Source organism: Caretta caretta, chromosome 2 (genome assembly GCF_965140235.1).
Source record: "Caretta caretta isolate rCarCar2 chromosome 2, rCarCar1.hap1, whole genome shotgun sequence".
NCBI classification, from domain to species: Eukaryota; Metazoa; Chordata; order Testudines; family Cheloniidae; genus Caretta; species Caretta caretta.
In genome coordinates, this window is record NC_134207.1 from 24975606 (window position 1) to 24997730 (window position 22125).

General features: G+C 41.7%; 1 protein-coding gene across 1 annotated transcript in view; it reads right to left on the reverse strand.

The window, feature by feature from the left end:
• Positions 1 to 22125, reverse strand: part of DEPTOR (DEP domain containing MTOR interacting protein) — a 135711-nt gene that overhangs the window by 15791 nt on the left and 97795 nt on the right. The window lies entirely within an intron of this gene.

Genomic DNA, 22125 nt, shown 5'->3' on the forward strand with positions numbered 1-22125 from the left:
ATGCAATCTTTGGAGGCTGAATGACTGACACTTGTTTTACCTGCAGTATATTCTAAAGTAAAACTTATCGGTAAGGTTTATTCATTTTAAAATATTTCCTGTGCAATGTAGTCTTAAAATGATAATGTGCATCAAATGGAAATGAAACATTGAATGGAAAAAGTTAATAAGCATCAAATGGAGAAAGTAAATAAGAAATTTACTCCTTCTCATAACACAAGAACCAGGAGTCACCAAATGAAATTAATACGCAGCAGGTTTTAAACAAATGAAAGGAAGTATTTCTTCACACAACGCACAGTCAATCTGTGGAACATTTTGCCTGAGGATCTTGTGAAGGCCAAGACCATAACAGGGTTCAAAAAAGAACTAGATAAATTCATGGAGGATAGACCCATCAGTGGCTATTAGCCAAGATGGGCAGGGATGGTGTCCCTAGCCTCTGTTTGCCAGAAGCCAGGAATGGGCACCAGGGATGGATCACTTGATGATTACCTGTTCTGTTCATTCCCTCTGGGCACCTGGTATTGGCCACTGTCTAAAGAGAGGATACCGGACTAGATGGACCTTTGGTCTGACCCAATATGGCCATACTTATGTACTTATGAAACATGGTATGGTCTCATTTGTTTTACTTACTGTTAATCCTCCACACAAATAGCTAATATTGTATTGCTGTCTCGATGGGAGTTACAAAATGAAAGAGGTGGGGCCTTCCTACTTATTTTATGAGTTTTTTGGGAGCCTAGGTTACAAACTAACTATGATTTAATATTACAAAAAATAATAATCCTCACATATCTTCAGCTTGCAACTACAGCTGTTAGATGACTGTACCATAAACATGCAACATTCTCTCCGTTTCCATAGATTAATATGACAGATAATAAACTGAAGTTAAAGTTCCTCAGAGGGCCTTTTATTGATCATTTCCTCATACAGATCTTTAGGGAACCTGATATGAGATGAGATTTCAGTGTCACGCTTCCTGGAACTTCAAGGAATGAGTGGATATAGAACAAAGAAACACCATTTTGCTAGCATGCATGCATAACCAGTGGAGATATTACAATATCTAAGCAGTAAAGTGTAAATTACTGTAACAGACTAGTGAAAAATTAAGTAACAGAATAGTGAAAATGCTCTCTCTTGCTTCATTTAAAATTTCTTTAAGTTTACAAGTGTGGGGTGTTACAGGGACAAACTGCAGAGCTTTGCAGTATCCTGCTATTTCAAAGTTAGCAGCTTTGATTTGCTTTGCTGAGGTAAGAATCTCCACGAAAAATTTTAAAGCATTAAAATATTTTCTATCCAATTGCAAAGTCATTATCATAATAAAAATAACATGTATTTAAGTAATGCCAAGAGAACTCAATTGGAACTGAGGCATCACTGTGCTATTATTCAAACACATAGTAAGAGATAGTCCCGGTCCCAAAGATTTTATAACCCTATGGCCCTGATCCTGCAACTGGATCTATGTTGGCAGACACGTGTGCCAGCATGAAGCCCTGTGGACTTCAGTGGTACTCCATGCAAGCTCAGTGGTCTGCCTGTGTGTTGTAGGTTACAGGACTGGTGTCTGAGACAAGATGTGACAGGTCGGGGTAATATAGGGTTGCCAATTTTGGTTGGACGTATTCCTGGAGATTTAATCACATGACATAATCTTTAGGGCTGTCAAGAGATTTAAAAAATTAATCACAATTAATCGCATGGTTTAAAAAATTAATCATGAGTAATCGCACTGTTAATAATAGAATACCATGTATTTAAATATTTTGGATGTTTTTTACATTTTCAAATATATTGATTTCAATTACAACACAGAATACGAAGTGTACAGTGCTCATTTATATTTATTTTTATTACAAATATTTGCACTGTAAAAAACAAAAGAAATAGTATTTTTCAATTCACCTAATACAAGTACTTTAGTGCAATCTCTTTATCATGAACGTTGAACTTACAAATGTAGAATTATGTACCAAAAAAACCTGCATTCAAAAATAAAACCATGTAAAACTTTAGAGCCTACAAGTCCAATCAGTCCTACTTCTTGTTCAGCCAATCGCTCAGACAAACACATTTGTTTACATTTGCAGAAGATAATGCTGCCTGCTTCTTGTTTACAATTTCGCCTGAAAGTGGAGGAGTGGTAGATACGCTGGAGGGGAGGGATAGGATACAGAAGGACCTAGACAAATTGGAGGATTGGGCCAAAAGAAATCTGATGAGGTTCAATAAGGATAAGTACAGGGTCCTGCACTTAGGACGGAAGAACCCAATGCACAGCTACAGACTAGGGACCGAATGGCTAGGCAGCAGTTCTGCGGAAAAGGACCTAGGGGTGACAGTGGACGAGAAGCTGGATATGAGTCAGCAGTGTGCCCTTGTTGCCAAGAAGGCCAATGGCATTTTGGGATGTATAAGTAGGGGCATAGCGAGCAGATCGAGGGACGTGATCGTTCCCCTCTATTCGACATTGGTGAGGCCTCATCTGGAGTACTGTGTCCAGTTTTGGGCCCCACACTTCAAGAAGGATGTGGATAAATTGGAGAGAGTCCAGCGAAGGGCAACCAAAATGATTAGGGGTCTGGAACACATGAGTTATGAGGAGAGGCTGAGGGAGCTGGGATTGTTTAGCCTGCAGAAGAGAAGAATGAGGGGGGATTTGATAGCTGCTTTCAACTACCTGAAAGGGGGTTCCAAAGAGGATGGCTCTAGACTGTTCTCAATGGTATCAGATGACAGAACGAGGAGTAATGGTCTCAAGCTGCAGTGGGGGAGGTTTAGATTGGATATTAGGAAAAACTTTTTCACTAAGAGGGTGGTGAAACACTGGAATGCGTTACCTAGGGAGGTGGTAGAATCTCCTTCCTTAGAGGTTTTTAAGGTCAGGCTTGACAAAGCCCTGGCTGGGATGATTTAACTGGGAATTGGTCCTGCTTCGAGCAGGGGGTTGGACTAGATGACCTTCTGGGGTCCCTTCCAACCCTTATATTCTATGATTCAATGAGAACAGGCATTCGAATGGCACTGTTGTAGCCAGTGTTGCAAGATATTTAGGTGTCAGATGTGCTAAAGATTCGTATGTCCCTTCATGCTTCAATCACCATTCCAGAGGACATGCGTCCATGCTGATGATGGGTTCTGCTCGATAACGATCCAAAGCAGAGCGGACCGACGCATGTTCATTTTCATCATTTGACTCAGATGCCACCAGCAGAAGGTTGATTTCCTTTTTTGGTGGTTTGGGTTCTGTGGTTTCCGCAATGGAGTGTTGCTCTTTTAAGACTTCTGTAAGCATGCTCCACACCTCGTCCCACTCAGATTTTGGAAGGCACTTCAGATTCTTAAATCTTGAGCCGAGCGCTCTAGTTATCTTTAGAAATCTCACATTGGTACCTTTTTTGCATTTTGTCAAATTTGCAGGGAAAGTGTTCTTAAAATGAACAGTATGTGCTGGGTCATCATCTGAGACTGCAACAACATGAAATATATGGCAGAATGCAGCTAAAACAGAGCAGGAGACATACAATTCTCCCCCAAGCACTTCAGTCACAAATATAATTAACACATTATTTTTTTAACAAGCATCATCAGCATGGAAGCATGTCCTATGGAACAATGGCCGAAGCATGAAGAGTCATATGAATCTTTAGCACATCTGACACCTAAATATCTTGTGATGCTGGCTACAACAGTGCCATACGAATGCCTGTTCTAACTTTCATATGACATTGTAAATAAGAAGCCGGCAGCAGTATCTCTCATAAATGTAAACAAACTTGTTTTTCTTAATCATTGGCTGAATAAGAAGTAGGACGGAGTGGACTTGTAGGCTCTAAAGTTTTACATTGTTTTGATTTTGAGTGCAGTTATGTTATACAAAAAAACCCTATATATTTAAGTTGCACTTTCATGATAAAGAGATTGCACTACAGTACTTGTATTAGGTGAATTGAAAAATACTGTTTCTTTTGTTTATCATTTTTACAGTGCAAATATTTGTAATAAAAAATAATATAAAGTGAGCATTGTACATTTTTTGTATTCTGTGTTGTAACTGAAATCAATATATTTGAAAATATAGAAAAACATCCAAAATATTTAATAAACTTCAATTGATAGTCTATTGTTTAACAGTGAGATTAATCACGATTAATTTTTTTAATTGCGATTAATATTTTTGACTTAATCACGTGAGTCAACTGTGATTAATCGACAGCCCTAATAATCTTTAATTAAAGATTAATCTTTAATTCTTGGAGACTCCAGGCCAATCCTGGAGGGTTGGCAACCCTAGTATAACAGCATAAACAAGGAACCAGTGCAGGGGAGGAAGAGATGAGAGTAACAGTGACAGGAACACAGAATACATTACACAGAATAGCTGTGTGCACAATTAGCAGGCTGAGTCAAAAACTTTACTGTGAAATCCTTACCTCATTGTAGTCAGTGGGAGTTTTGTCATTGAGTTCTATTGTTACTATTAATTACAGTACAGTATTACCACAGCGTCTGGGATGCTAGTTATGTAACAGGCCCCCATTGTGCTAGGCACTGTACACAGAACAAAAAGACCCTGCCCCAGAGAGGTTACACGTATAACGCAAGAGACACCAGAGGGATATAGACAGATGGAAGATCACAAGGAAACAGTGAGACAATATTGGTCAGCATGACAAGCAGTGGTCTCAGCAAACCTAACTATTATCCAGTTCCTTGTAGGCATGATGGCAAAGTTTTAAGGAAGGTTCTGAAGAAGGTTAATCATAGAATCATAGAATATCAGGGTTGGAAGGGACCTCAGGAGGTCATCTAGTCCAACCCCCTGCTCAAAAGCAGGACCAATCCCCAATTAAATCATCCCAGCCAGGGCTTTGTCAAGCCTGACCTTAAAAACTTCTAAGGAAGGAGATTCCACCACCTCCCTAGGCAACGCATTCCAGTGTTTCACCACCCTCCTAGTGAAAAAGCTTTTCCTAATATCCAACCTAAACCTAGTAGTAGTAATGAGGTAGCTTGGAAGGTTTTTATGGGGAGTTCCTCCCAAGTGTGAGGGGCAGCAAGGGAGGTAGTGGGGAGGGGTTGGGGGGAAGACTGAGAGTTCAGTTTTAGCCATGAGTTTAGCTTGAACTGATGGCTAGACATCCACACGGAGATCTCAGAAGGAGAGGCTGAAATTTTAGTTTGGATCAGAGACTGCTTCTGGGGGTAGGATTTCACGCAGAACTTTTTAAAACTAGTCATTCCTACTGGTCATCTGCCTACTGATAATCTGAGAATTCACTAATATTATATGACGACCATTTACAAACAAATATTTAGTTCTTAAAACAACATTTTTGTATTGATTTTACAATTAACATTAGCCTTCCTTCCCTTTACAAAACTGTTCTTAACATTGTTTCTTTGATTTTAGTATGCACAATGTTTTAAGTTTGAGAGAAAGTCTTGAAAGATAATAAAATGCTAGAAATTCCTGCAGCAACACTTGGCATAAGTGAGTATTGCAGAATTTCACTGGAACAGTCCCAAAGAAGCACTTAATTTTATAGATGCCTGAAAGCAAATATTAGTGAGGCCACTGAAGTAAAGAGCGTTAAAGCAGGGATGAATTTCATCTCATCATTTATATTAAGAGAAAACCTGGCAATACATTCACAAAATAGCAGAATAAGACCCTAACTTGGAACTGGTTTCTGTTCTTTTCCCTTCCGTGTCAACAACCAGTGCTGATAAAGAAAATTAGAGACCATTTGTACTTCTTTTTTTAGGAAGTCCAAGCAGTTTTACAAATTGCTACCATTTCGTACCAAAAGTGCAGTTTTAACAGATACAAAATAGCAGATCACTTTTTATTTTAAAAAATACATTTATCATAGAATCATAGAAAATTAGGGTTGGAAGAGATCTTAGGAGGTCACCTAGTCCAACCCCCTGCTCAAAGCAGAACCAACCCCAACTAAATCATCCCAGCCAGGGCTTTGTCAAGCCAGGCCTTAAAAACCTCTAAGGATGGAGATTCCACCACTTCCCTAGGTAACCGATGCCAGTGCTTCACCACCCTCCTAGTGAAATAGTTTTTCCTAATATCCAACCTAGACCTCCCCCACTGCAACTTGAGACCTTTGTTCCTTGTTCTGTCATCTGCCACCACTGAGAACAGCTGAGCTCCATCCTCTTTGGAACCCCTCCTCCACACTTCAGGTAGTTGAAGGCTGCTATCAAATCCCTCCCGCCTCACTCTTCTCTTCTGCGGACTAAATAAGCCCAATTCCCTCAGCCTCTCCTCATAAGTCATGTGCCCCAGCCCCCTAATCATTTTTGTTGCTGTCCTCTGGACTCTCTCCAATTTGTCCACATCCTTTCTGTAGTGGGGGGCCGAAAACTGGATGCAATACTCCAGAAGTGGCCTTGCCAGTGCTGAATAGAGGGGAATAATCACTTTCCTCGATCTGCTGGCAATACTCCTACGAATGAAGCCCAATATGCCGTTAGCCTTCTTGGCAACAAGGGCACACTGTTGACTCATATCCAGCTTCTCGTCCATTGTAATCCCCAGGTCCTTTTCTGCAGAACTGCCACTAAGCCAGTCAGTCCCCAGCCTGTAGCGGTGCATGAGAATCTTCTGTCCTAAGTCCAGGACTCTGCACTTGTCTTTATTGAACCTCATTAGATTTTTTTTAGCCCAATCCTCCAATTTCTCTAGGTCACTCTGGACCCTATCCCTACCCTCCAATGTATCTACCTCTCCCCCCCAGCTTAGCGTCATCTGCAAACTTGCTGAGGGTGCATTCCATCTCATCATCCAGATCATTAATGAAGATGTTGAAAAAAACCAGCCCCAAGACTGACCCCTGGGGCACTCCGCTTGATACTTGCTGTCAACTAGACATTGAGCCGTTGATCACTATCTTTTGAGCCCGACAATCTAGACAGCTTTCTAGCCACCTTACAGTCCATTAATCCAGTCCATACCTTTTTAACTTGCTGGCGAGAATAATGTGGGAGACCGTATCAAAAGCTTTGCTAAAGTCAAGATATATCACATCCACTGCTTTCCCCATATCCACAGAGCCAGTTATCTCATCATAGAAGGAAATCAGGTTGGTCAGCCATCAATTGCCTTTGGTGAATCCATGTTGACTGATCCTGATCACCTTCCTCTCCTCCAAGTGCTTCAAAATGGATTCCTTGAGGACCTGTTCCATAATTTTTCCAGGGACTGAGGTGAGGCTGACTGTCTGTAGTTCCCCAGATTCTCAGTCTTCCCTTTTTTATGCAATGATACAGTTTGAATCCTGGGCCCAGTGAAGTCATTACTGACTTCAACAGTGCCAGGATTTCACCCATACTCATTATCTGTGCAGTTGTGGTACCACCCAATTAACAGCAAATTTCTAGTTCATGAAGTTGCCACAAGTATGATTCAGTTTTCTTCCAGAGCAAAACCAAGTTCAAATGGATTGTTGGATTTCAGGGGATACTTCCATCAATAGATAATTTCTGAAAATACCTGGATATAGTGCTGGATAGAGTCCAGGTATTTTTAGTTCTCCAAAATCCTTCCAAATATTGTTAGCACCCAACACTAGAGACCGAAGTATCCCCTGAAACCACCACAAGCCATCTGAACTTGTTTCTGCTGAAGGAGAAAATGGAACAATGCTTTTGTAAGTTCTTTGGGACAGAGACTGCCTTTTTGTTCTGGGTTTCTACAGCACCTAGCACAGTGGGGTCCTGGTTAGGGTTGTCAATTTTGGGTGGGCATATTCCTGGAGGTTTCATCACATGACATAATCTTTAATTAAAGATGAATCCTTTAATTCCGGAGACTCCAGGACAATCATAGAAGGATGACAGCCCTAGGACTCCTGGTCTGATGCTGGGCTTGTAGGCACTATGATAATAAAAATAATAAATAACAACTTTTGTTTAATTCATGCTGTGGATGGGTTGGTACCACAACTGCACATATCATTTAAAAAATAAATTAGATGTGGCAGTGATGGGTGTCAAACCTTTTCAGATTTACATGTTAGCGAAGTGAAAAAAACCACTAACCAGTTCAGAATTAGGCCTTCTTCTGCTGTCATATGTCACCACTTTAAAAAAATTAAAACACCAGGGGTGAAATTCTGGCTCCATTGATGTCACTAGCAAAACTCCTATTGACTGGGATAGGGCAAGGATTTTCTGCCCAGGCTATACCCAGATCCTAGACACTTTAAACAAGAGCACAGCTTGTCATTTGTAGGCGTTAAAATCTTGAAGATGAACTGCAAAGCACATGGAAAAAGTTGTCACCTTGTATTGTCCCTTGTTATATATAATGGTGATATAATTTTTTTTGGATTACTTTTCTGTTAAAAATATCAGGTCCTGACTTCTCATCTTTTTGCTGGAGGATTTAGGCAAGATATTTGGAAGACTTGGATGGTGATATCACATGAGCATGAAACCTGAACTGCAGTTCTCTCAGCCTTCAACTGAGAGGAAGGGGATGTTCAACTGGTAAAAAATTTAAAGAAACATGTACAGTAGAACCTCAGAGTTATGAACACCTCAGAAATGAAGGTTGTTTACAACTTTGAAAAGTTTTCAACTCTGAACAAAATGTTATGGTTGTTCTTTCAAAGTTTACAATTGAACATTGACTTAACTTTCCTTTTATTTTTTTTTTTAGTAGTTTATGTTTAACACAGTACTGTGCTGTATTCGCTTTTTTTTTTGGGTCTCTGCTGCTGCCTGATTGTATACTTCCAGTTCCAAATGAGGTGCGTGGTTGACTGGTGAGTTCGTAACTCTGGTGTTTGTAACTCTGAGGTTCTAATGTAAAACTTGGTATCTGCTCGCTGCTTATTTGAGGCCAGAGAGAACCTCAACTCATGCAAGCTTCCTGCCGTGAGATCAAGACCCTCCAAAGAACTTGTCAGGGTCCTCCAAGAAAAGAATGGAAATCTAGTTTTAATACAAAATTTTTTAAAAGATTTTTTAAAAATACTCCCAATACAATTTAAGGTAATCATTAAATGTCACAGAGGAGCAGTAAAGGACACCCTTTTTGTTTGTTTGTTTATTATTTTGCCTTGTAAGAAGCATAATGTACAGAATCTAATTTATGATCTTGTAAGTGAAAATGTTCATACCTTCAGTTGTCCAACTCATAACAAAGTTCTTGAAATAACTCATCCTATGTTGAACAAATAACCGTATTCACAAGCACTCTGAACTGAGATACTGTCAGAAAAGACCCAAGGAAAGATGTATGTTTGCCCCCTCCAAATAAAGGGAAACACAAGCTGTTCTGGGATGGCCTGCTTCCAACCTCTTAATCTTTACATTGTCATATTGATAGAGGGAAGGAGATAAAATCAGAGGTCCTAAAAACCACCTGGCAATTTAGCATTTTGGATCCCTCAAACGTGCTTCATGAAATCCCTGTTGTATAAGTACAATGAGGGCCGGAACATCACATTTTGACTACTACTGTACATGATCCAAAGGTTTAAATATGAGCAACATCCTTTTCAACATATCTGAGTTTACTGCAGTAAAAGAGACTCAACTGCAGCTGTGTGTTCTGCTCTGTAAATATCCCTAGCAAATGTGTAATTGGCTGTAGAGTGGGCGGTGTGGAAGTAGGCCAGGATCCAGTTCTTGCATAAAACACAGGATTAGCTCTCCAGAGAACTGCAATTCTCTTTCAATCTCTATTGAAGCTTTAAGCTTGCTTAATGTTGTAACAGTGTTCCCAGAAAATGCTTATTAGAAAATGTGGGGCAATTTCCAGTAAAGAAAAATAACTTCATTTATGGAATAACAAATGTGTCCACATTACAATTCCTATGCACCCTATCCTTCAGTCTTTACTCAGGCAAAAATCTCACTGGAGTTTGGAGTAATGGGAGTTTTTTTGTTTTTGTAATAAGGACTGTGGGATCAGGCCATTTAAATGTGAAAGTTGACATTTTTCTGCAGGATTGTTTAGAATAAAGTAAGTGCATTTTAAAAGGTAATTTAATTTTTATGGTGCTCCAAACCCAGAGGCCTCTATGACTGAGGGACAAAATTAGTAACTGAAGTAGCTACATAATAAAGTAACTAAAATAAGGTTGGACATTCAACAGCACTGAGCATCAGCTTACCTAGGCTCCAAGTGGAGGCAATGGGAATTTGACCATTGATTACACTGGGAGTGGAGTTAGGCCAACACTTCTGTAAATCCCATGAATAAAGTCACTTAAATCAAATAATTAGAATGGGCAAAATAGACAAAATGAAGAAAGAAAGTCCTGGGGTTAGGTGATCTGAATTCTATTCTCCACTCTGCAACGGACAGCTTCTGTGACCCTGTGCAAGTCACTGAGCTCCTGTATGTCCAATTCTTACCATCTATAAAAGGGACTGATCTACCCGATAGGGGTTGTTGTGCCAATTAATTGGTTGGTGTTTGTCAAATGTTTTGTAACAGGAGTGCAATTTAGAAAGTTGCACATCAAGAAGAGGACAACCAGCTTCAATCTTCAAAGCACATTGTTAGAAAGTAGTAATAATATTCACTAAGCCCAGGAGCCTACAATACTTTTGCATGTTTAATGTCTGCTGCAGTTTCCACGGTATGCATCCGATGAAGTGAGCTGTAGCTCACGAAAGCTCATGCTCAAAAAAATTGGTTAGTCTCTAAGGTGCCACAAGTACTCCTTTTCTTTTTGCATATACAGACTAACACGGCTGTTACTCTGAAACCTAATATTATACATATAAGTAATCCCACAGAAGTCAACAGGGTTACTCACATGCATAAAGTTAAGCATGTGTAAGTACTTGGAGAATCAGAGCATAAGAGTCCTGAATGGGAGTCTTCCAAAACCAGATCTGTGGAATAAGGGAAGATAGGGACTATTGCCTTGGAAGACTAATAGGGAATCGGTGTGCAGATGAAAACTCACTTTATAACTTAGAATGACTGAAACAGCACGGTCACCAAAAGTACCAACACGAAACACCAGGAGGTAAATTAGATCTAGATTCAGGTGCATTGGGAAAGCTTCCTCAGAAACTCACTAATTGTATACTTGGCTTTAAGGACTATTATCATTTATTGTATATGGCACTTTGAGGCCTAACATAGACACTTTATTTATCATTTAAATGAAAAGAGAAATGAAAGTCTGGGTGAAGTACTGCATCAATAATAGAAGAAGAACTGGGAATGCCTTGCTCAAACTCTAATTCTGCACATAGGGGTTTTTTCCTCAGGGGGCCCCTCCTTTGAAGTGTAGAGAAGTCTCCAAAATTGATGGGATTTAAAGGCAGTCAGGAGCAGAATTGAGCCTGTAATGCACATAAGTGGTATTCAGCATTTTTAAGTCAAACAGCTGCTCTCCTTGTTTTCACAAACAAAAGTGCAATTGTTTCTGATTGGGTATGACTAGCTAAATGGAGCCATAGCTTTAACCCAACATCTTTTCCTAATTATTCATCAATATAGTTAAAGGATGACAGCTTGTATCTTGAACAACAATAACAAAACACAGTAAGAATTGTGATGCAGGGTTCTATTAAGTAGGTCAAGTTGATCAGAACCCTATATGCTTTGTAAACATTTAAGCCAAGTAACTACAGTATACACAATACTAACAATGACACAATTATGGAGGAAAATAAATCTAAAGAGTTCAAGACATTAACTAAACTGTTCTAGAAGGGGCTAATCCTAATTGGTGCCAAAGTGCTGAGTGCAATGGGAGTTCAAAATATTCAGCGTCTTGAAGGACTGGGCCCGAATTCACTGTTTATTAAACAACGTCCATCCTTAATATTCTTGTTTAATGTTCAACCTTCCTGACACTGTAGAAATCCAGTAAGGGGACAATTTTTAAAATGCAGCCCCATTATTTAAGCAGTCTCTGTTGTCTAGGAGTTATCTGCAGTAGCCTGAGAAAGCTCAAGTGTGTAAGGTCACAGCTGCTCTGTCTGGCACTAAATCTCACCATTTAATGGGTTGTAGACCATCCTGGAATTTAGAAGTTGTATCAAAACACAAGCACAGCACTGTTTTACACGGCAGCTGAAACCAAGACTGCTTTATCTCTGTCTGAATGGATATAGCTGTAATGGCTCAGAAACAATTAAGAAAAGCAGATACACAAATCCTGGGTCTGTGGATATCTGAGCTATAATGTCATAAAACTCCCCCCTTATTCAGAAAGATTTTTTTTAAACCTACATTTTATTTTAAAAGTGTGACCTGGTTTAAAATAAAACAACCCTAACTAAGAGCTAGCAGATACCTTTTTGAAATGTGTTTGCAGCTGATATCAAAAGATGGTCACGTATAGACACAAGTATAATATGTTCATTGTTTCCCAGAGATGTTTTAGAAAACAGACACACAAACACTGGGTTAAATTCTAATGTCATTTTACACAGTCGTAAACTCAGACTGGGGACCAAAGGGAGGGTCCAAAATCTGAGGGACCAAATCTGACACATCATGAAGAATTCATATTTTTGGAATATTTCAGTTCTTATAAGGAAAGTAGGCTGATTTCTTTTATGGACCTGTAAAGCTCTCTGTTATAATACTGTCTTTTAAAAAAAACGACACTGTTATCAAAAACATAGTACTCTTTTACATAGTCTTTATGGGTCAGATTCAGATCTGGTGTAGGCAGGTGCAACTCCACTGAATTCAGGTCCCATATGTTTAAGTACAATTGCAAACATGATATTATGGTGAAATTCAGACTTATGCACAAGGCCAACTCATTCTATTCTGTAGATTCTTATACTACCCTCATTATCATAGTACCTGAGTATCTTCCAACTGTGAACTTAGCAACATGACAAACATCTCTTCCGTAGTTCAGGCAAAGGACTAGGAGTCAGGAGATCTTAAACAGACAAAAACTATGTCCCACTTAAGTGCCACTTGAGCCATACTTGGTGGTTCCATGGGTCCTGTCTTAGTCCTCTGAACAGGGGTGAATTTTACCCTTATAACTTTATGGGCTAACATTTCAGATCCTGAATGCTGAGAATAGTACTTCTTTGTCATTTAGCCTGGCCCCCATGCTAGCTTTAGCAAGGCCCATAGACCAAACAGAAAGTGCCGTGCAAAGCTGGCTAAATTTTTTAAAACTAACTTTACATCCAATAATTCAGAGAGAAGTCCAAAGTCTATCAAATCAGATGCAGTCTTTCTCTCCCCCCAACTCTTACCTTCTTCATGATGACTATGCACTCAAGGACATCTGCCTGCAGTTGGGTGAAGATTTTGTAATCATCAAAAACACACCCAAAACAAAGAACAGGGTTTCTGATAAGATATCTTTGAAACAGACCAACCCTTAAACAACCTTATAGGCAAAAGCACAACTAAAGAAACAAAAAAGTAGAAAGGAAGCAAAGGTAGAGAAGCACAAAGAAAAACAGGAAGTTAGAGTGAAATCCTGGCCCCATTGATGTCAATGGGAATTTTGTCATGGACTTCAACAGGGCCAGGATTCACCCTTAATGTCTAGTGGTTTATTAAATAATTATAAAGGTGAATTTGAGTGCTTGCAAAGGATACAAGACTTGTAGCACTGGAAACTGAAAGCCTCTGGGTATCCACAGAACAGCGACATTCCAGGCAGCGATAGTCCAGGGAGTTCACCCAAAATCAAGTGTTGGGAAAAGATCTGTTCACAGAACTCACAGAACTGGAGGATGGTGGCTGGCTTAGAATGCCACTCACCCTGTTCAAATTTGACTGGACTGCAAAGTGGTGGTCAGGTGGTGGACAGCCTGAGAGGGAAAGGGTGCGGGGAGTGCATGCCAGAGGGACATAAGGATGTGCCCTCTACCCCATCAGATCTCTGCCTCCTATTGGTCAGTCAGAGGAAGATGGGAGTAATTTGGCTCCTCGCTCGCCCCACCTCAATTTAAACCCTTGCCCAAAGTCGTCTGGAGTCTCTTGCTCCATTGTAGTTTCCTCACCTTTCCTGCCTGTAGTTGTAATACAGGAGCTGTGTTTTCTGCAATCTGTGGGTCTGACAGATTGCCAGTTTTGTGGGTCAAGAGGGAATTGTTTATTGTTGGGGTCAAATCAGCAGAGGCCTGGTGGGTTTTTTCACCTTCCTCACAGCACCATGCAGGTGCGATCAGATTCAATAGGAACAGGACTTGGAGATTAGCTTTAGTGATTTGTATGAATGTTTAGTTTGTCACAACTTGCAGCCCATGTCCAGTGCAGATAAAAGGCCAAAAGGGCCAGCTCCCAGAAGTAAAGAGACATGGGACTTTTACTGGAGGCCGCTGGGCCTATGGGGAGAAGGGGAGATCCGGAGTCTTAGCAGACTGAGGTCCAGCTTTATTACCCTCTGGTTCCCTCACAGGGGTGCAGGAGAGGGCGAAGATTCTGTCCTCAATCACCTGCGTCTCCTAATCCAAGGGCCAGTTGGCTTCCAAAGTGTAACCCCGGTTACCTAACCCCCGTGACTATTCAGCAGCTGTGCAACTGCTGCTCTGCCTAGCATGCGTCCCTTTTAAAGCCAGTCTCTGCAAAACTGACTCTTTACTGTGCTCTGGGGTTAGGAAATCCAGAGTGCACTGAAGAACGTAGCACAACTCCGGGGGACATAAGAAAACTTTGGTGAACCAGGAGTTTACATTTATCAGAGTGTGCACTGTACAAAGTTCCACACAATGGACGCCAATCCTTCCTCCCTGTTCTGGAGGGGCCGTTTCTCGAGCACAAGCAAGATATTTCAGTCTCCATTGCCCCCATTTGCATGAAAATCCGTGCAGCTATGATGTAGTTACCCCTCCACAGGGAACTAGAGATCAGTTAATCATCTCACAAGGCCGAGTCAATTTGTTCTAATGCTTCAGACTTATGCGCATGTATCGTCTGTATGTACAGAGCTTTGAGATCACAGAAGGCTAAGTTTCATTATGGGGAGAGTGACTGGCCCAAAGTCACCCAGTGAATCAGTGGCCAAGGCAGGAATTGAATCCCAATCTCCTAACACCACATCCCATGTCCTATCAACCCAGCCACAATGCTGTCTCCTCCACTCAGTGCCAAGTTGGGTCGATTCAACCAGCTACTCAACAATGAAACCTTGCATCTTGTTACCATGCACCTAAAAGAGGCAGTTCCCTGCCACTCAGAAAGATATGACATTTTCAAACCATACCCCAGACCTCAAAGATTCTGCCACAAAAGAATGAAAGAGAAATTGTAGCTGCAAGGTAAAGATATTGGCAAGGGCGTTGAATCCCAAAAGGGAATAGCTAATAACTAGGAGGAAGAAGGGTGGCTGAGGAAATATTGCATGATTTAAATAAACCTAAAGATCGTTTGCTAATGTTATAGATGGGTCACCGCCCAAGGAACTTGCTGGTTATACTCATTGTACTCTAGAATGATGGCAAAAGAAAGCTTTGGCAAAGCTAGTCTGCATTTAGCAGGCAGACTAAGGTTTGGAAGTGACATAGTATGTAGACCCAACTCCTAGGTCAGATTTTCCATCACAGACTTCTTTATTAAGAGAATTAAGAGAATTTTTGTTTTTCACTATGATTTTTCTTTGCTTTTTTGTTTGAAGATGAAAAAGTGATCTTCTTAGGGAGTCAATTGTGTTTACTAACAATCACAAACAACAGAAACATTTCCTGAAATTACTAAAACACAGCAGGACTGGACTCCAAAATGAATAGCAGCAAAATTAGACATCTAGTGCCTGATTCAGCTCCTGTTGCAGTCAACAGCAAAATGTCCATAATTTAAATGGTATACAATCCACTGCTTAATTCCCTATTTGAGCAGAGGAACTACATTACTTCCATAAATTAGCATCAGAAGTATTTCTGTGTCAAAAATTGGGCATAGGAATTTAAAATCCAAATATCAGAAGTTACTATATTGCCATTAGTAGACGGTTTAAATGAGCCCTTTTTGCTTCTTTATACAGTATAAATGCAGGAAATGTTTATTTTTTCAAAAAAAAGCTTTTTTTTGTTCTAAATCAGTGGTCACCAACCCGTAGATCGCGATTGACCAGTTGATCTTGGAGACTCTCCCAGTCTATTGTGATCTTCGGTCGTGGCAGTGCCATGCCATTCCCACAAGTGGCCAACGCAGCCCCGTGGAGGTGGGGAGGAGCAGGGGTACCCGCATGCTGCTTCTGCCTGCAAGCACTGCCCCCGCAGCTCCCATTGGCCGGGACCGGGGAGCTGTGGCCAATGGGAGCTGCGGGGGTGGTGCCTGCAGAGAGGGGCAGCACGTGGAGTCACATGCCCCCCACCCCCAGGGGCTGCAGGGGTGCGTTGGCCCCTTCCGGGAGCGGCGTGGTCATGTGGTGCACTACTGGCTGGCAGGGTGCAGGGGCTGGACTGGCTCATGATGGGGAGAAGGTGCCGATGTGCCTGAGTGGGGCCAGGGCAGGCAGGGAGCCTGCCTTAACCCTGCTGCACCACCGATCAGGAGCCGCCCGAGGTATGTGCCCCCCCAGTGGGAGCCCGCACCCCAACCCCCAGCCCTGAGCCCCCTCCCGGAGCCAGCACCCCATACCCTCTCCTGCATCCCAACCCCCTGCCCCAGCCCTGACCCCGCTCCCAGAGCCAGCACCCCTTCCCCCCTCCCGCACCCCAACACTCTGACCCAGCCCAGAGCCCCCTCTTGCACCCATACTCCCTTCCAGAGCCTACACCCCACACTCCCTCCTACACCCCAACCCCCTACCCCAGCCCAGTGAAAGTGAGGGAGGGTGGGGGAGAGCGAGCGACCGGGGGAGGGGGAAGCAGGGCAGGGCCTTGGGGAAGGGGCGGGGTAGATCCTGGGTTGCCCTTAAATTCAAAAAGTGATCTTGGGCCTAAAAAGGTTGGAGACCACTGCTCTAAATTAAGATCTTAAAGATCTGCTCTGGAAGATTCTACGGTGGCTGAAAAAAACCTACAGCTGTCTCTATAACGGCAAAAATGGGGCCGGGAGCTCACCACCGATATGTACCACTGCGGTGCCAGCTTTACAGCAATGGATGTTGTAGTGTCGATAAATATCTGGCACATTTTTTTACCTGTGTGGTTGGAGAATGGTGGCAGCAAATCCTGAACCTGCCTGAGCACTGTCGGTGCCCTGCAGCTTCCAATGGTTCTACCATCGGTGAGGCTGCCCGGCTGCATACTGGTGATCAATGTTGAGTCCCATGTTTGCTCATGCAGAAGCAGCCCTTGGGAAGTGCTGGGATGACAGGAGTCCAGAGAGTGAAAGCTGCAGTGTTAGTCAGACGGTTTAACACCCCACGCTTTTTGTTTATGCCTATTTAACATCAATGACTAATGAACATTTTGGGGAAATTATGTATTTCATAGGTTTCAACATCGTCAGCCTTTCAAGTAAGCTGTGAAACCTCCGAATACAGAAAATACTCCAGCAAATCAGGGGAGACCAGAACTGACACTACTGATGTTTCGAAAGTGATAAACAAGCATGAAACTCGCCCCCTGAACACGTTTCAGTCCTTCTTTATACTTCATTAAGGGTTAAAGCCTCATTTTTAAAAAATCCCTTGTGGGTTACTGTCACAGGATGTGCTAGCCCTTTAAGATCCAGTTCCACCTGAGCCTAGTTTTCTCCTCTGTCATGGGGTTTGGAGGTTAGAGATAATATGATCAAGAATGAGCCAGGCGGTTGTGGGATGACTAAGAGGCAGCCTGCACTCAGTGTAGAGAGAGACTCACCAGGACTAGGAGGTGCTAGGGAGTGCTGAGGAGCACTCTGCTCAAGAGAGCTGAGGCAGGACCTGGGAGAGGTCCTTCACAGTTGCCAAGATGGTAACTCAGGAGCAGAGCCTGTTAGAGACTTTGCTAAAGAGGCTGGATGAAGGCCTAGAAGAAGCAGACCATGTAGGAAGCTGTCCAGGGGAAAGTGAAGCAGGGGTGTTGAGTGAAAGGACAGTGACTGAGGGTCCCGGTTTAGGGACCCTGGGCTGGAATCCAGAGTGGAGGAAGGGTTTGTGCTCCTCCTACAGCTCCAAATGGCAGTGGTGGGTATAAAACCCTGCACTGAGGGAAAAAGGGTGATTGACCCCGAGAAAGAGACCCTTGAGTGGGACCACCTGAACTTTTTAGAGCCTGAGAGGGTAGACAGGTACTTGTTTAGGCCAACTTTATTTGCCCCGGAACAGGAGGTCTTGCAACTTAATTTTAGGGCCACGTCACCCCCAATGCACCAAGATACTCTACCAGTAAGCAGTGACTGCGGACCTGTAGGGAAATGGGTCACGAAGTGGGAAAGTCAAAACATGATGTCACACCCACTTAAGGCAGGCATGGCAACTGTTAAGTGAGTATTGTTAAGTGAGTGTTGGAGAGCAAATAGCCACTAATCCATTTTACATGTTGCTTATAGCATAGCAGAGGTATTCACTGAGGTTTGAAACACTTCAAACTATCCTCGAAGCATCATGATGCTAACTAACACCAAACTGCCTGAAAGCAATTTTTGTCTGTTTTTTTAAAGATGTATTTCCACTAAGAAAAAATAAATAAAGGAAAACTTACCCTGCTACTACAACTTGCTCTTGTTCAGCATGAGTCACAGGACAGTCAAAGCTAAAATATAATTCTGTTCTCTGATCTTCCAACTGAGTCTCTGTTGCAGAATGTAGCTTATAAATCCTCTGAATCCCTGCCATACCTAGCCATACCTAGTTGGATAAGTGAAGGATAGAGTTGCAGTTTCAATTTGAAAATTTCTTCCTTTTGTTAATTTAAGTCAAAACCAAACTGGACATTACTGTAGAACAGGTTTTATGGTTAAAACTTTCAAACCTGGGTCACTGAATTTAGACTCCTAAGGCCATATTTAGACACCTATGTATAAAAAGACCTGATCTTTCAGAAGAGCTGAGCACCCACAAACCCAGTGAAGTAGATGAGACCAGCAGATGCTGAGCACCTGAAAACTGGGCCTCTTATATTTAGTTGTTATGTTTAAAAATTGAGGACACATATATATTCCAACCATAACACTAACCACACTCTGTTATTATATATATTTATCTCTGCCCCCTCCACATAGCCTGTGTTTAAGAACATAGCTACAGTGTGCCATGTAACTCATTTGTCACCAACTTTTTTAATTGTTCACCCTTCCTAAATAAAGGCATTTCTGAATTCACTCTCTGTCTAATGTAATTATCAAATTCAGCAGCCAGCTGGTCACACAATCCTATTAAAATATCAGTAGGCTTCAGTGTTTTCAGGTAGTAATTGGAAACAGATGGGCAGCTCATGTCATTGGTGTTTTTATATAATCAGTAACATTTCTGTATAAGATGGGAATTCTAGGAGTGAACTGCATCTGCTTCAGCAGCCCAATATGCAATTACACTACGTAAATATTTATCCATGGTCTCTTTCATTCAGTCACTTGGGCCTCAATCCTCTAAGATAGTCAGAGCATCCTTTCAACACGCTCAGTTCCCTTTGCAGTCATCTCACAAGAGCCATTTAACACCTTGCAGGATCAGGGTCTGAGGGCCAAATACTAAGAGTTGTTATGTACCCTTAAAGGACACTGAAATCAACGGAAGCCGTGGTTTCGCAGTCGCTCTAAGGATGTGGCCTTTACTCTGCAATGGAATCATTTCAGAACTCAGATCTCAAGTAGTCATCTGTGAATGTAAAACAACTTGCTGCAGGAAGAGACTTATGAGGCTGACTGCCTATCTCTGCCATTAAAGATCACACGGAATTGAGTGAGCCCTGTATCATAATCCCCAAGCAGTGCTCAAAGCAGCAGGGGTATAAGTGCTTATACCACATCCCAAATCTCACTACTACCATCTGAAAGTCAGGGAAGGGGGAACTGAAGTATGCTTTCATGTTTTATGGCAGTAGTTCTCAAACTTTTGTACTGGTGACCCCTTTCACATAGCAAGCCTCTTTTTTAAAACACTTTCTTAATATATTTACCACCATTATAAATGCTGGAGGCAAAGCGGGGTTTAGGGTGGAGGCTGAAAGCTTGTGACCCCCCCCATGTAAATAACCTCGCAACCTCTTTCGGGGTCCCGACCAGTAGCGTAGCTAGGGGGGGAGCGGGGGAGCAGCCGCTTCCCCGCCGAGCAGAAGTGGTGCCTTTTTAAGTCCTTGGTGCCTTTTCAATTTTTACTCACCCGGTGGTGCTCCGGGTCTTCAGTTGCGGGCCGGGGGAGTGGAGATAAGAAAAGGCACCACCCCCGGTACTCACTCACTTGCTCTGGTCTTCGGCAGCATTGAGGTGGTGGGGAGGACTCCCGACCCCCAGTTTGAGAACCCCTGTTTTATGGGGTGGAAAGGATTGGGTGGCATTGCTATCAAATTGTGTAATATTAAACTCTTAGTATAAATCTATAAATATTCATTTGCTGGTTATTATTCTGGGGCATCAGATGTATACTCCATATTTTAACAATGATCTCTGTCCCCCTCCCAGACTTAGTGCTATGTGCTAAATTCCCCAAACAGGACAGAGGGACAATCAGCAAATTAGTAATAAAAAATGTACCTTTTTTTAATCTCATTTGCAGGTCCTAAAGAGCAGACCTGCACTGAACACTAGTTTCTACTAGGTGTATTTCCCATCGTGCACTCTGGTGGCTACGTCTGTTCCACCATTAAAGAGAGTTGCCTACTGAATAAATAAAGTGGCTTTATCAGCCAAGACTGCATAAGGCATAGTTCCAAAAATGAACTCTTCTACAAGTGACATGCTGAGTCTGGGCTTTTCTTCAAATTCTTGCCCTTTTTATCATAGACCGTTTTCCTGTTATGGTACAGTTCTCAGAGCAATACTGGCAGACAAAGCTTCTTACGCCAGAACAGAGCTTCACTGCCAGCAGTTATTATGCCTAATGTTCTATTTGAAATAGGCCTGCCTCTGTGCTTCTAAAAAGGGGAAAGATTTACTTTGGGGCGTGCATACATTCAAATGTATTGTCACATACTTTCTTTAAAAGTTTTGAAGAGTTTTGAAAAATAGACAGATTAAGTAAACAGACCACGCTTTTCAAAAGTGGCGACTCAAATTAAATACCTAATTCCAGGGGAGTCTAGCACCCACATTTCATTAGGAGTGGTAAGTACTCACTACTTCTGAAAATCAAGCCACCTATATTAGGTGCCTACTTTTTAAAAAGTTTGATCATAATGTTTAAAGTGCAAATCTACTCTGAAAAGAGACGCTATAAAATAGCGCCATTGAACTTATCAGATCTGTGGTGTGCGTGTGTGTTCAGAGCAATTTCTGCTGATTTTAGTGACTCAAATGAGTTTTTATTGTTTACTTCTATGAGTGCTGTGGAATTAAGAGTGTGTTGCATTCTATTCCTTCCTGTATGTCAAACTGTTTATTAAGCTCCCACTGACAGCAACTGCGTTGCATGTGCATCATTGAGGACATAAATGGAAGACAATGAAGTTACATGAGTGTACCTGAAGGCATAATTTGGCCTGTAAAACCTCTATTGCAGTTGATGAAGCATGAAATGGACAGAACCCAGCTTAAGTTTATCATCCCAGAGTGAAGGGATGACACTTTAAAACAAAACCCCACTACGTTTACTGGTGAAATGAGCAAATTAGAGCTGAAGTCATTTAGACAATAAATATGAAACCCCACAAAGCTATTTTTACAAAGTCACATTTCAGAGTAGAACCACATTATCGTAAATTGGTAAAATGCAGAGAGAATAAAGACTGCTACAAACCACTCGAGTAAACTGCTAGGTTCAGGGTTCCAACCATCAACATGAATAGGAATAAGTTTGAAGTCCTGGAAGTGTAACTCCTTTATACTTTAGGCGGGATTAGCATTCTAAGATGGCCTATTTGAAATGATATTGTCAAGATATTTTAAGTCTTTACGTATGTTATTCATAATTGAAGATTATTCAAAGTGATAGAATTTGGAAAAAACAATTAATTTTTCACCAGGTATGCTGTTTTTTTACACTTTGCACTTGACTCAGATTGGACATTGGAGCAAGACAGCGGTCAGCTTTCCCTTCCAGTTCTTACACATATGGGCACAATGAAGTTGCTTTTGGGTTTCCCACTCTAGAGGAGAATGATTAAGTC